Raw genomic sequence first — 15,760 nt, 5'->3', positions numbered from 1 at the left:
CCACCTGCCTATGTTTGGTCCACTTCCCTCCAAACTAGTCCTATCCATGTACCTGGCTAACTGTTTCTTAAATGTTGTGATAGTCCCAGCCTCAACTACCTCCTCTGGCAGCTTGTTCCACACACATACACCACCCTTTGTGTGAAAATTGTGGGATGATATCTATGATTACCAGCACCAAAATATCTCGGACGTGGGAATTTAATATGATGGAACCACTATCCATTGATTGGGCAGCACCCGTTGAAAAATAAAGGGTTGCCATCTAACGGCAACAACCATTTGAGGAATCGAACTAATGTGCTGAGTATTTCCAGCAATATCTAATTTAGTTTCAAAAATGTTTTAGTATTTGCCAATCTTCCTAGTCTCTAGATTTGTTATTTTCATCTTTCGATATTAAAACATCGAAGCGTTTGGGAAATAGAATGTCAAAGATTATACGCTATATTATGTAACTACATTTTTTGGTAAAAAATTTGGGGGAAATGCAGTGCCAATCCTCCCCAGATTACTGTTTAAGAAGGAACTGCAGATGCTGGAAAATCGAAGGTAGACAAAAATGCTGGAGAAACTCAGCGGGTGAGGCAGCATCTATGGAGCGAAGGAAATAGGCAACGTTTCGACCCAGATTACTGCTGGGATCCGTTCATGTCAACTGTTCGTAATCTGGACAGATATCAAATTAGAAATGTAGCCACGAATCGTTTGCCAGGTTAAAACATTGAGGACATTTAGAAATCCTTATCTTCCATTAACAAATTGTTTAGAAACTGTGTAAAAGTCTTTAGTGTCCAGAAACAATAAACTTAAAAGTAGACCATTCAGCCCATTGAGCTTGCTGCACAATTTAATCAAGATCATTAATCAAGATCTTCTACAGTGGCACTATTTTCCAACAATGTACTTTCCTTGCTCCTGCTAATGTTAAGAGCAGGATTGGTATTCAAGCACCACTCAATGACATTATCAATCACCCTCTCATGTAAAGTGAACTGGTTCTGACGTTGCCCACATTTAAAATAAACAAAATATGTTTATTTTCAACAAGTGTGTGATCGCAAACAATTACAGAATGGAGTACAAGAAGGAGATAGAGAACTTAGAAACATTGTGTCAGGACAATAACAATCTCCCTCAATGTCAGCAAGACAAAAGAGATGGCTAATACTTTAGGAAGCATGGTGGAGTACATCCCCCAAAACAGCAAGTGGGAATGGTTAAGAGCTTCAAGTCCCTTGGCGTTAATATTATCAACAATCTGTCAAGGACAAGCCATGTCAATGCGACAGCCAATTAGGCGCACCAACACCTGTACTTCCTGAGGAGACTGAGAAAATTCAGCACATCCCCAATTAATCTTACAAACTTCTACAGATACACAATGGAAAGCATACTGTCAGGTTGCATCACAGCTTGGTTTGGGAACAGCTCTGTTCAAGACCGCAAGAAATTGCAGAGAGTTATAAATGTAGCCTAGTCCATCACACAGACCAGACCTCCCACCATTGACTCCATCTACACTTCATGCCGCTTTGGAAAAGCAGCCAACATAATCAGAGACTTATCCTACCCCAGATATTCATTCCAGCAGAAGGTACAGAAGCTTGAAAGTGTACACCACACTCAGCTTCTTCCCCTCTGTTATCAAGCTTCTGAACAGTCCTTCCATAAGCTTGGGTGCTGTCCGATTCACCTCTGTCCCATTGTGTGCATTGGACTATGTCTGTGGAACTGATGCACGACATTGCTGATATTGCAGAGCTAGCTGCTTCACCCCAAGCAGGACATTTCTAGTCACACTTCAAACTGTCTCCCCTCCTTCTAGGTGTATAACATTACCATCCTCCAGAAACTCCAATACAAAATGTCCCCTGTGTATAACATTACACACTGTCCACCTCGACCATTATTTCTCCCCTTCCTAAATTGGGTCCCCCCTGGGTCCATCCAAACAGGATCCTTAATCTGGTCTGCACATTTATCCAATCTTAAATCTCCTCTAATTCTATTTGTATAAAACATGATTCCGTTCTAGTCATTATGAGCAATCTTTGGAACTACATCCGTCAGGTCCCTCCTAATAACTTTACTTTTTAAAAAAAAACACTTTTCAAGCTAATTTTTGGTCACCTCTCCTACTCTCTTTCTTTTAAGGTCAATTATTAAAGTATTTGTGAAACAGCATTATGCTTTCTCCAATTTTGGCTGACGTGACTCGCTCCAATGTGGACTATAACAACTCTTATGTAACAGAACGTCCCACTTCAAGCCACGCACCTGCCGTGTGGAGATGTCCTTAACTCAGGCACCGGACAAGAAACGTACCTGCAGGATTCAGAACGGCAGCCACACGGAACACCATGATTTCCTCACTCTACCAACTCCTTCTCACTTCCTCAGCATGAATGTATCACCATACCTGGGTCAGTTTGCTCACCCATCTTGCCCCTCCCCTCCACAATTTGCAACAACCTCGTACCTGCTGGTCAAGTGCAACAGTTTCTCGGACATGCAACAACTCTAAAGAAGGACCGATTTTAAGACAATTTCACTCTCCGGACCCCCTCAGAAAATCATTCAGAAGTTACCCCGAACCACCACAGCACTCACTCACCCGTCAGCGAGTCGGGGGTCCGGTGTGCAGGCGCTCGCCACCACCTTGCCCGCTCTCCTCACCTGCTCGGTCCCTACTAGCCAAGGAGCACATTGTGCAGCCAAGCCTCGCCCAGCCGCAACCCGCGCACCTTCCCGCGCCCGCCCTGGAGCCCGCCACCGCCACAGCCCTGTGCTGCCCGTCCTGCTGCAATCCTTCCATCACCACCGCACACAACCCACCCACCCCGCTCCCTCTCCACTCACCTCTCACAACCCACCCACCCCGCTCCCTCTCCACCCACCTCTCACAACCCACCCACCCCGCCCCCTCTCCACCCACCTCACTCACAACCCCCTCCCCACTCCCATAACTCTCACCTCCCTTCCCCTTAGAAACCACTCACTCCACACCCGTAAACTCTCACCCCATTTCCCCCCTTCCCCTTAGAACCCACCACCACAACCCACTCCCCTTTCCCCTCCCTCTCCACCCTCATGCCCCTCACTCCTTACAACACAACCCACTCCCCCTCCGCAATCCTCATCCCCCCCCCCTCTTCTTTACACGCTCCCTCCCCACCCCATGAGCCTCACCTCTCTTCCCCTGACAACCGACAACCCATTCCCTCCGCTCCATCCCCACCCTCATAACCCTCACTCCTCTTCTCTCCCACTCATAGCTATTTGTAAATACTAGGAACTGCAGATGCTGCTTTACAAAAAGAAAATGACTGGAGAAGGCAGCCTCTCTGGAAAAGATGGGTAGGTGACGTTTCAGATTGGGACCCCTTTTCAGACTGATGTGCAGTTTGTTGACCACTTTCCAGAACTCCTCTGTTTAATACAAACTGGAACTCCACTGGCTGAGCAATTCCAGGATTAATTCATTTATAAACAATAGGTGCAGGGGTAGGACATTCAATGTGATCATGGCTGATCATCTACAATCAGTACCCCATTCCTGCCTTCACTCCATATCCCTTAACTTCGCTATCCCTAAGAGCTCTATCTAACTCTCTCTTGAAAGCATCCAGAGAACCAGCCTCCACCGCCCTCTGTGGCAGAGAATTCCACACACTCCCAACTCTGTGTGAAAAGGTTTTTCCTCATCTCCATTCTAAATGGCTTACCACTTATTCTTAAACTATGGCCCCTGGTTCTGGACTCCCCCAACATTGGGAACATGTTTCCTGCCTCTAGCGTGTCCAAACCCTTAATAATTTTATATGTTTCAATAAGATACCCTCTCATCCTACCAAATTCCAGAGTGTACAAGCCCAGCCGCACCAATCTATCGACATATGACAGTCCCGCCATCCCAGGAATTAACCTCGTGAACCTACGCTGCACTCCCTCAATAGCAAGAATGTCCTTCCTCAAGTTTGGAGACCAAAACTGCACACAATACTGCAGATGTGGTCTCTCTAGTGCCCTGTACAACTGCAGGAGGACCTCTTTGCTCCTGTACTCAACTCGTCTTGTTATGAAGACCAACATGCCATTAGCTTTCTTCACTGCCTGCTGTACCTGCTGGACCAATAGCTGTGGTCCCAGCACCGAGCCTTGCGATACCCCACTAGTCACTGCCTGCCATTCTGAAAGGAACCTGTTAATTCCTACCCTTTGTTTCCTGTCTGCCAACCAATTTTGTATCAATGTCAGCACCCTACCCCCAATACCATGTGCTCTAATTTTGCCCACTAATCTCCTATGTGGGACCTTATCAAATGCTTTCTGAAAGTCCAGGTACACTACATCATCCACATTTCAAGCTATTAAGCATCTGAAAGTTTTACTTTTGTATGGTAGAAAACCTATTTTTACAAAGACTGATAAAACACTATAACTGTCAAATGGCCAAAAGGTAAACTCAATGAACAATGCTACATCTTTGGTTTCATAGTTTTAATTATATTTTGGTAATCACATTCCAGTTATGGCAAGAGAGTCCAGATGCTGGAATATGTTGTACTACATTCCAGTTTTGTTTCTGTAGCCTCAATTACAAAATGAAATGGTTAAATTCAGTCACGAATTACTGTCATTGGAATCCACATAGACACAGGAAATTAGATGAAGTTGATCTAGGCTGTGAGTTATATTCTTTAAATTAGCTTTAATATTCTTCATATCAACAAGAAAATGAGATGGGGGAGTTGTACCACTGATCAGGAAGATGTCAGTCTCAGAGAGGACATCCTGGAAGGCTCAACCAGTAAGGCAATATGGTAGAGTTTAGGAATAAGAAAGATGTAGTCACTATGATGGGGTTATACTATAGGCCCCTCACCAATAGCCAGTGGGTTTTTTTTTTGGGGGGGGGGGGGGGGGATCATGGAAAGATGTAAAAAACAGGGAAGTTGAATCTTTTTTTCCCAGGCTGAGCTGTATAGAAGTAGAAGTCACAAATTTAAAAGAGGGATGAAATTTATAGATCTGAAGGGCAAATTCCTCCATACAGATGTTAGTGAATATCTGGAACGTGGTGCCAGAGGCGGATAAAACAGACACGTACAAGTACTTGGATAGGAGAGGCATAGGATATGGGCTTACTGTGGGTAAATAGGTTAAGTGAGGGTCAGCATAGACAATGTGGGCCAAAACGTCTATTTTTTTGTGCTGGATATTATTGAAGACTTGACCAAGTGCAGACCCGTTGGGTCTGTTCCCCCAACGTGCGTTAGAGGAGGGGGGTTTAGGGGAGGGAGGGTGGGGGGGGGGAGGAGGGGGAGAGAAAGAGGGGAGAGGGAGAGAGGGGGGGGAGAGGAAGAGTGGGGGAGGGGAGAGAGAGAGGGGGAGAGAGAGAGAGAGGGGGGGGAGGGAGAGATGGGGGAGGGAGAGAGATATGTGAGAAAGGGGGGAGAAAGAGAGAGGTGGAGGGAGAGAGGGGGAGGGAGAGAGAGGGGGGAGAGAGGGGGAGAGAGAGGGGGGGGGAGAGAGGGGGGAGAGGGGGGGAGGGGGGGGGAGAGAGGGGGGGAGAGGGAGGGGGGGGGGGGGGGGGGGAGAGGGAGGGGGGGGGGGAGGGAGAGGGGGAGAGAGAGGGGGAGAGAGGGAGGGGGGAAGAGAGAGAGAGAAAGGAGGGGAGAGAGAAGGGGAGAGAGAGAGAAAGCGAGAGAGACGGGGGGGGGAGGGGGAGAGACAGAGAGAGGGATAGGGAGAGAGGTGGGGAGAGAGAGAGAGAGTGCCTTTTTACTTCAACCTAAACCCCCCCAAACAACCATTTGCAGGCAGTACCTTTTTACTTCAACCAACCATATTTTCATTTTCAAACCACATTAAGGGTACTCACAGTTGTGTAGACATTTGTTCAGTGTTATTCAGAGCTCTGAGAGGCATGACCTCCATCTTGCAGAGAGTGAGTGAGGCACACCACTTCCTGGTTTTATAGTCCCTCCCCCTCCCTCCAGCAGGGGCAGCAGAGAGAATGGTGATTTAAAAAAAAACATTAATAATTCTGATTTGTCATCGATGGGAAAAATGCTCCGCACCCGTAAGGCGGAGGGGGGCTCGGAGCGAGGTGGCCAAAAATGACGGCCGCAGTTGGCGGCATTCTGTCAGAAATCGCAGCACAGTAGGCCAAAAGCGGTCAAGATCAGACTTTTAATAATATAGATAGATATGACAATATTGTGCCTTCTAGCTTTCCATATTCGGACCATTGTTCAGAAAGAATTTGTTTGAAATGTTTACCTGATCTGCAAGGTCTTATCTCATATTTATGTGTGTTTAAAAAAAATCAGTTTCTCAACCCAAGCAGTCAGACAAATCAGGTCAATTAGATTAGATTAGATTAGATTAGATTAGATTAGATAGCCTTTATTGTCATTCAGACCGAAGTCTGAACGAAATTGAAGCAGTCATACATACAATACAATACAATAAAAAACAACAATAAACACATATTAACATCCACCACAGTGAGTCCACCCAACATCTCCTCACTGTGATGGAGGCAAAAGTCTTAGGTCTCCAGTCTCTTCCCTCCTCTTCTCCCTCTGCGCTGAGGCGATACCCCCCGGGCGATGTTACAACTGTCCCGCGGCTCAAACACCGCGGCCCGGGGTGGTCGAAGCTGCCGCCCACCAGTCCTGCTGACGCAGCCGCTGGCCCGCGGCCGATGTTAGTGTCAATGTCCCTTTTGCTTCAAATTAAGTTTAAATAGCCCACTGGAATTTAGGAAAAATACTGTGAAAACTCTGCAAAATACACAAATGCATTAGTTTATTTTATTAGAGGATAAGATCTCATCCTATACCTTACAAATGTTTTTGACAGGTATTATTGGGGAGATTACTGCTAAAATTTCAGAGCATGCAATTAGTGAAAAGATTAAATGAATTCAAATCTATTAAAGCACTCCGCAGCATTGGGTGCAATGTCTGCAATGTCTGAAGACTATCAAAGACATGTTTGGATCAAGGGTGATTGTGCAAGAATACTGACTTCTACAACTTAACATGAGTAAAGTCTTCAAGTGCATGAGCACACCATTACTTGACATTTCTCAAAGTTGTATTGCACACCTCACTTGCAAATAGTTCATTGTTCCTTCAGCACTCTGTCGAAATTCCAGTTCCCAACTTAAGAGCATTGTAGGAGGTTACTGGAACAATGTGTTTTATTAACAAATAGGCCAAATAAGAATGAGTAATAAATGTAGATTGGTTATTTCCTACTAACCAATTGTAGTGCTTGTTAGTAGTAGCTTCGCCTACTATGCGATTTATATTACCAGGAGTTTGCTTACGTAATTCAGTCTGTCTAGCTGCTAGTTACTAGAACGTCCTGCAGACCAATGCTGTAAGTGTACTTTAATAAATATGTGTTGTACCTTGATGTTCAGAAACGTGTAGGGGGCGCTGCTCTGTCAGCAGCCATGTCATGCAGCTCGTCAGTTTTTCAACCTTTTTTTATTTTTTTAGTATGTTTTAAAGTCTGTATTTAATGTTTCTTTGTGTGTTTTATGTGGGGGTGGTGTGGGGGGATGAGGGGGAAACCGCTTCGGTCGCCTCCTCCACGGAGAGGCGAGTTTTTCCAGGTCGCCTTCCACGTGGCCTAACATCAAGGATCGACGCGGCCTTTCCCGGAGACGCGCCCGGGGCTTCTGCGGCGGGCGCAGCGTGGACTCTCGGCGTGGAGCGGGTGAGCCCTCGCTGGGGCTCGCTGGAGGGGAGTGCTCCGTTTCGCTGACCCAGGGCAGCCGGCAGCCTGAAGTCGCAGCCTGAAGCCGCGGTCTGCAGAGCTCCAGCTGGTGCGGCGTCTACAGCCCGGGATCTCACGTTGGGGACCCGGGGGAAGAAGAAGCCATCACTGCCGGCCCGCGGCCGACTTCTACCGCGGGTCCGGCATGGACTTACCATCACCCCTGGAGGGGAGCTTCGACCGCCGGCCCTGCAGTCTGCGGTGCTTCTGGCTGCGGCGGGGACTTTAAATCTTGACCGCCGGCCTGCGGCCTACAACAACTTAAAGCCGCGGTCTCCGGTGAGGAAGAGCCGATCCTGGACTGACTCTGGACTCTGGTCCTGACCACGGGGGGGAAATGGAGGAGGACTGGCCAAATTTTGTGCCTTCCACCACAGTGATGAATGCTGTGGTGGATGTCTGTGTTACAGTTTTATTGTGGTTGTGTGTTCTTTATTATTGTATCGCTGCAGACAACCCAAATTTCCACCAGCCTGGCTGTGTGGCAATAAATTATATCTAATCTAATCTAATGTGTGTACTACTCGTCTCATTACATGGTGTCGGAAGTGGGATACGAACCCACGCCTCCAATTGGAGACCAGAACATCGTTTTGAACAACGTTACGCCCAAATTGAAAAAGAATTGCTCGCAGTGGTTTTAGCCTGCACGAAATTCAAAGACTTTATTTTTGGGAGGTCTGTGACTGTAGAAACAGACCACCAGCCGCTGGTCACTATCTTGAATAAACCCATTCATTCCGCTCCGGCTCACCTGCAACCAGTGGCGTAGCGTGGGAGGGGCCAGAGGGGCGGTTGCCCCGGGCGCTAAATTTTTAGGGGCGCAAAAAAATTGTTGGATAATTTTTTTTTATAAAATGGTAAAAAAATTTGTTCTAAAGGCACGCTGCACCTCTTTGGCAGCCTTCCCCTGAATTATTGTAATAAAATGTAAAATTTTTGGCCATTTTATAATTTTTTTTATCCAACAATTTTAACCAACCAGTGATCTCCACACACAAACTTGGGACAATTTACACTTATACCAAGCCAATTAGCCTACTGCCTACAAACCAGTACATCTTTGGAGTGTGGGAGGCAACCGAAGATCTCGGAGAAAACCCACGTGGTCATGGGGAGAACGTACAAACTCCATACAGACAGCACCCGTAGTCAGAATATATCTCAGCCATAATGTCTAAAAGAAAGGAATCTGGTGCCCAGGGCAGGAAAAGACGAAAAACAGAACAAGAACAGCTTGCTAAACTAACTGGAAGTCTTGACAGATTTATTGTGAACACTGCTGATAGCACCAGTGATGAAAGTACACCAGAATCTGTATGTCCAGATAATCCACTGCCTGTTCACTTTCTGCTTTAGAAGCAGAGACAGCTTTGCCTGAACATGCTTCAACATCTGGGCAGTCAAGTGCTCTTTCAGAGCATATTGATATGAAAGTTTTCACTGATATTGGTTATTGGCCAGAAAATGTAGATAAAACTTTGAAAAATGAACTTGTTAAGAGAGGGACGTCTGAACTACAGAATAAAGATGCATTTTTTCCAAGAGATAATAATGGCAGATCATTCTCTAAGGATTGGTTTTATATGAATTTAGATAATGGTGAGACAGTTTTAAGGACATGGTTGCTGTATTCTCCGGTGAAATGTGCTTTATATTGCTTTCCTTGCATGCTTTTTCAAAAAAATAAAGGAAGAAGTTATTTTGCACAGCTAGATGGATTTAAAACATGGAAAAAGCTAAACCCCAGAGCATTAGATCATGAAAAAAGTTGCCATCACGTCGAAGCATTTGAAAAGTGGAAAGAACTTGAAATGCGACTACAGAAATGTGAAAGAATCGATGCTGCTGTTCAGATAGAACAACAGAAGTCATTTGAGAAATGGAAAGCTGTATTATCAAGAATTCTTGATTGTGTGCTGTATTTAGCCAGACAATCCTTACCCTTGCGTGGTCACTCAGAAGATCTAAGTGCAAGTGATAACTGTGGAAATTTCCTTGAAGTTTTCAAGTTACCAAATATGACCCAGTTGCTAATCAACATCTTCACAAAGTTCAACAAGCAGATGGCTATGTCGTGTCTTATCTTTCTCCACAGAGCCAAAATGAGTTCATCCAACTACTTGGTGACCACATCCGAACAGATATCTTTCAAAGAATTTTAAAGGCCAAGTATTACTCTATCATGTTTGATAGTGCACCAGATATTTCGCATACCGACCAAATGTCCCAAGTAATTTGGTATGTGCATATTGAAGATACAGAAGTCACAGTTGAGGAGTCCTTTCTCGACTTCATTCAGTTACATGGGAAATCAGCTAATGAAATTACTGAACAAATTTGTGACAAGTTGCAAGCAGATGGTCTAAAACTTGAGTACTGCTATGGACAAGGATATGATAATGCTGCAACTATGGCTGGCCACATACGTGGTGTTCAGAAATGTATTCTAGATGTAAACCCCAAAGCAGTGTTTGTGCCATGTAACAATCACTCACTTAATCTTGCTGGTGTACATGCAGCTAGTGTTGGAACAAAATCTGTGACTTTTTTTGGCACTGTGCAAAAAGTGTACACATTTTTCTCAAGCTCTACACACAGGTGGGATGTTCTTAAAACACATGTGCCAGTTAATGTGAAGCGATCCTGTGACACAAGATGGAGTTCAAAGCATGAAGCTGTACACGTTCTTGCTGAGTCCACTGAAAAAATAATAGAAGCTTTGGAAGTCTTGAGGGATGGATTAGAAGAAACCTCAGAAGCCAAAGGAGATGCAGGCAGTTTGTTAGTTTGCATTATGACCTATCCTTTCTTTGCATTCCTTTATTTTTGGAGCCCAGTGCTTACTGAAGTGAATGACGCTCAGATATACCTACAACAAAGAGGACTTGGACTTGATAATAATAATAATAATAATAACTTTATTTATAGAGCACTTTAAAAACAACCACTGTTGCAACAAAGTGCTGTACATGACTAATCATGAACAAAAAATTATTACACGCCAATAAAAACATTAAAAGAGAGAGTAAAAACAATAAAAAAAACATTAAAAATACTAAAACAGGAGCAAAGTCTCATGCAGGGTCAAAAGCCAAGGAATAGAAATGGGTTTTAAGATTGGTTTTGAAGATGGACAGTGAGGGGACCTGTCTGATGTGCAACGGCAGAGTGTTCCATAACGCCGGAGCAGCAACAGAGAAGGCTCTATCCCCTCTGAGCTTCCGCTTAGACCTCGGTACCTCCAGGAGCAGCTGATCAGCTGACCAAGGCAGGAGCGTAGGGATGAAGCAGCTCAGAGAGGTAAGACGGGGCGAGGCCATTTAAAGATTTAAAAACAAATAAAAGAGTCTTAAAATGAACTCGAAAGTACACCGGGAGCCAGTGGAGGGAGGCCAGAATTGGCGTTATGTGCTCCCTCTTTCGAGTTCCAGTTAAGAGGCGAGCAGCAGCATTTTGAACCAACTGGAGACGAGCCAGGGAAGATCGAGCAACTCCAAAATAGAGTGCGTTACAGTAATCCAGCCTAGACGTGATAAAGGCATGGATTACTGTTTCAAAATGCTGCCGCTCAAGAATGGGCTTCACCTTTGCCAGCTGCCTTAAATGAAAGAAGCTGGACTTTACTACCGCGCCTATTTGATGATCTAATTTAAAATCACTGTCCATCTTAAAATCCAGGTTCAAAACTGTTGGCTTCACATACCGTGCCAGGGGACCCAAGTCAACAGGGGGAGGTTCACGGCAGCCATTGGGACCAAACAATGTCACCTCTGTCTTCTTTTCATTAAATCCTAGAAAGTTTAGGGCCATCCAGGATTTAATGTCATCAAGACATAACAGAAGTGATTTGACAGAGAATGCATCTTCCTTCCTCAGCGGCATATATAGTTGGCTATCATCAGCATAACAATGAAAAGAGATGCCATGCTTTCTAAGAATGGAACCCAGAGGAAGTAAGTACAGTGAGAAAAGCAGGGGCCCTAAAATTGAGCCCTGTGGAACCCCATATGACAGAGGAGCGGAGGAGGATTCAGCTGTTAGCTCAATTTGTTCAATGTGTTCAAAAGCTAAAAGCATTGACTCTATTTTGTGAGGAAAAGCGTGATTCTCTAGTCACAGAGGCAGCTGAGAGAGCTATGCAGATATGCAATACATATGATATTTCTACAGAAAGAAGAATTGGAAGACGAAAGAAGATGTCAGGTGAAAAAAGTAGTGATTCTGGCTTAAGTTTAATTCAGGAAACACGTCGGGAACAACTTGAGGCAGTAGATAAGCTAACAGCTGAAATTACAAAACGTACGGTACAGATGAATACACTTCATGAGCTATTTGCTTTTCTGCAAATTCAAACATTGTTAGATGCAGAAAAAGATGACTTAATTGTTCGACACATTCAGCATTTATGTGTGAAATATTCTGACTTGAAAGCTACAGCTATGACTGCTGAAGTACATCGTATTAGACGTCATATTGCTTTATTTAAAGAAGCATCCAGAAGAGAGCATTTCTACATGGACAGCTTTAGATTTGCTTTGCTGGATAATTAAGTGGAAGCTGCAAGAAAGTTTAACTAATATTGTTGTGGCACTGAGAATTTTTTTAACAATTACTGTGTCCAATGCTAGTTGTGAAAGGGGTTTCTCCAAATTAAAGTTAATAAAGACATATCAGCGATCAACAATGAGCCAGGAAAGATTAAGTAACCTTGCAATTTTGTCTATTGAGAGAAATTTTCATGTAAATTTTGATAGTGTAATTGAAAAATTTGCAAGAATAAAATCCAGAAGCTTTTAAATAAATGCAATATACTGACAATGTCTAACATTTAATGTGTTCTGTTTCCCTATTATTCGAACACTTTGTAATACTTTTATTGGAACCTGTAAAATGTTGTTACAATTTTGAAATAAATATTAATGGCTGCAAAGAAGTAATTTTATTTTATAAATAAATAAATAAATACATTTTATGCAAGTGTAATTATAGTAACAAGTAACCTTTATTGTCATTCAGACCTTGCGGTCTGAACGAAATTTTGTTGCCTTGCAGTCCTACATATAGTAAAAATGACAAAACACACAATAAACACAAATTAACATCCACCACAGTGAGTTCACCAGGCACCTCCTCACTGTGGTGGAAGGCAAAAGTCTTAAGTCTTTGTCTCATCCCTTCTTATTCTCCCTCTGCGCCGAGGCCGCTGCCACTGTCCCAGCCGCCGCTGTCGTCCACTAGGCCCGCGGTCGGGTCGAGTGGCCGCTGCCGCCGGAACGTGCCCCAGCTCCGAGTTCTGGTCGCCGCTGTCCCAGCTCCGAGGCCAGGTCTCCGCTGCCGCTGCCCCAGCTCCGAAGCCACCAGCTCCGCCATTAGGCCTCGGCGCAGGCGGAGACGGGGGATACGACAAAAGAAGTCGCATCCCCCGAAGAAAGACCAAAAACGTGTTCCCCCCCCACCCCCTCACATACACAACATAATAAACCAAAAATCAACTAAACAGGACAAAAGAACAACACAAAAAAAGAAAAAAAAACAGACAGACTGCAGGCGAGCCGCAGCTGCTAAGGCAGCGCTGCCATCTTTTTGTTAGGTTGAGAAAATAAATACAAAACTTGGATTTATAACAGCTCATGGGCCATGGCTAGCCGCTAATGAGGAGGCGCAATATTTTAAACTGCCCCGGGCGCTCAAAACCCACCCTACGCCACTGCCTGCAACGGATGATGATGCAGCTGCAGCATTTTGATTTCAACATTGCCTTCAAAAAAGGCAAGTACATGCACATAGCTGACACGCTATCAAGGGCCCCACGCAAAACCAGCAAACAATAGCCCTCTGAACAGGACCAGTTCTCAGTAATGAAGGTATCGTATGTTCCCACTGATTGCCTAAGCAGCCTGGCAGAGCACACGGCTGCTGACGAGACTTTACAATCTGTAGTCTGCAGTCATCCGGCGTGGCTGGCCAGATAATCAACACAGCACCCCGCTCGCGATCCGCCCATACTTCCTGGTTTGCGAGAACTGATGTTACAGGACGGGATTATAGTCAAGGGTCACAAAGCAGTTGTCCCAGCCGTTCTCCGGGACAAGTACTTCGATGCCGTCCACAGGGACCACCTCGTTGTGGAGGCAACCGTACAACGGGCACAGAGCATGTTTTACTGGCCTGGTATGGCAAGTGCATACTTGACAAAACTGAAGTCTGCGCCACTGCAAAAGCCTGACGCCACTCCAGCAGAAGCAGCCCTTACTGCGCCCCCCCCCCCCCCGGTTCCTCTACCGTGGTCCCCGGTAGCCACCGACATATTCGAATGGCATGGGAAACACTATCTGGTTCTCATCGACTCATATTCGGGCTGGTTTGACATTCATCTACTCCAAACCATCATATCTGAAGCAGTTATTCAGACGTTGCAACGCCAGTTCTCCGTGCACGGTTCCCCTGCATGCCTTCTATCCGACAACGGCAGTCAGTTCACCAGCCAGCTTTTCAAAAACTTTGCACAACGATGGGACTTTCAACATATCACCAGCAACCCTGAGTTTCCGCAGTCCAACGGACTAGCCGAACGAGCCGTCCGAAGCGCAAAACAACTAATGGAGCGTTCTTACCTTGCTAAATCTGACGTCTACCTGGACCTGCTCAATTTAAGGAACATTGCGAGGGATCCCATACTGGGTTCCCCAGCCCAATGACTGATGTCTCGCCAAACCCATGCTGCCCTGCCTGTACCACAACAGCTTTTGCAGCCACAGGTTCTCCGCCCGCAGTCCAGAAACAATTACAATTCAAGCGCGATGCACAAAAACGTTTTTTGACAAGTCCAGTAAGCCACTTAAACCTCTCTACAGGTTGTTCACCTCCAGACTAACAAGGGCTATGGCAGTCTGGGTCACATCCACAGCCCAGCCAAAGGAGTCCGCTCTTACGTGGTAAGCGCGGACGGGGCCATTTACAGACGCAACCGTCAACTCCTTCCTGTGAAGGAACCATGTCCTGCAATTCTGTATCCAGAGGTCTCGTGTTTCGTATACCCCCACCCATTACTGCTCCACAGCCAGAGACTGTGGCCCCCGCAGCCTCTCCACGGCTTTCAGTGCTCAGCTCGCCTATTTCACCACCTCCACCCGGCGGGTCTCCGGTGCCGTCCTTGATCACAACCCCGGTCCCCTCCCCAGTCACTTCACTGGTGAAAGGAGATGCGGATTAGATTAGATTAAACTTTATTAATCCCCTTATTCAGGGGAAATTCTGATGTCCTTGCAGCACACTAATAAAAATACAACATAGCATTCAAAAAGAAGTTCAACACAAAAACATCCCCCCACAGTGATTCCCACTGTGGGGGAAGGCACAAAGTCCAGTCCCCATCCTCTTGTCCACCCAAAGTCGGGCCTATTGAGGCCTCCACAGTCGCCGCCATGGCGCCCGATGTTCTCGCCGGGTGATGGTGCTCCGGCTTCGGGAGAACCCCAGCGGCTTGGGGTGCCAGGAACGGCCGCCTTCCCACCGGAGACCGCGGCTTCCAAGCCAACAAACCGCGCCGAACGGAGCTCCACTGGCGATCTCAGCAAGAGATCCCAGGCTCCGGGATGTAACGTTCAGCGTCGCAGCTTGCCGCTCCACAGAATCGCGGCTCCACGATGTTCTCATCGACGGTCCCAGCATACTGGAGTCCCAGCGCGGCGACCCAGGAAAGGCATCGCCCACTCCGCAATAGCGCTCCAGCGCTGCGCCGCCGCCAAAGCCGATGTTCTGCGCCGCCGCCAAAGCCGATGTTCTGGCCAGGTCCCCTCAGGGAAACGTCGCTCCAGGACCCGCTGGTAGGCCGCAAGGACAGGTCGAAGTCGCTGCTCGGAGGAAGGCAACCCCTCCGACCAGGTAGGGACTCGAAAAGCAGTTTCCCCTTTCCCCCCCACCACCCCCCACACATAAAAAGATTAGGCCCCCTGAC

The 15,760-nt window shown here is 46.1% G+C and overlaps 1 protein-coding gene across 1 annotated transcript in view; it reads right to left on the bottom strand.

Annotated features, from left to right (window-relative positions):
* LOC116987526 (meiosis-specific coiled-coil domain-containing protein MEIOC-like) overlaps positions 1-2,686 on the bottom strand; it is a 33,822-nt gene extending 31,136 nt beyond the window's left edge. The window contains exon 1 of the mRNA XM_033043654.1: positions 2,618-2,686. The gene's annotated coding sequence lies outside the window, so the exon portion shown is untranslated. The remainder of the gene's footprint in view (positions 1-2,617) is intronic.
* Positions 2,687-15,760: the final 13,074 nt, after the last annotated feature.

The sequence above is a fragment of the Amblyraja radiata genome, chromosome 2, assembly GCF_010909765.2.
Source record: "Amblyraja radiata isolate CabotCenter1 chromosome 2, sAmbRad1.1.pri, whole genome shotgun sequence".
Classification (NCBI taxonomy): Eukaryota; Metazoa; Chordata; class Chondrichthyes; order Rajiformes; family Rajidae; genus Amblyraja; species Amblyraja radiata.
This window is presented reverse-complemented; position numbering and strand designations above follow the sequence as displayed.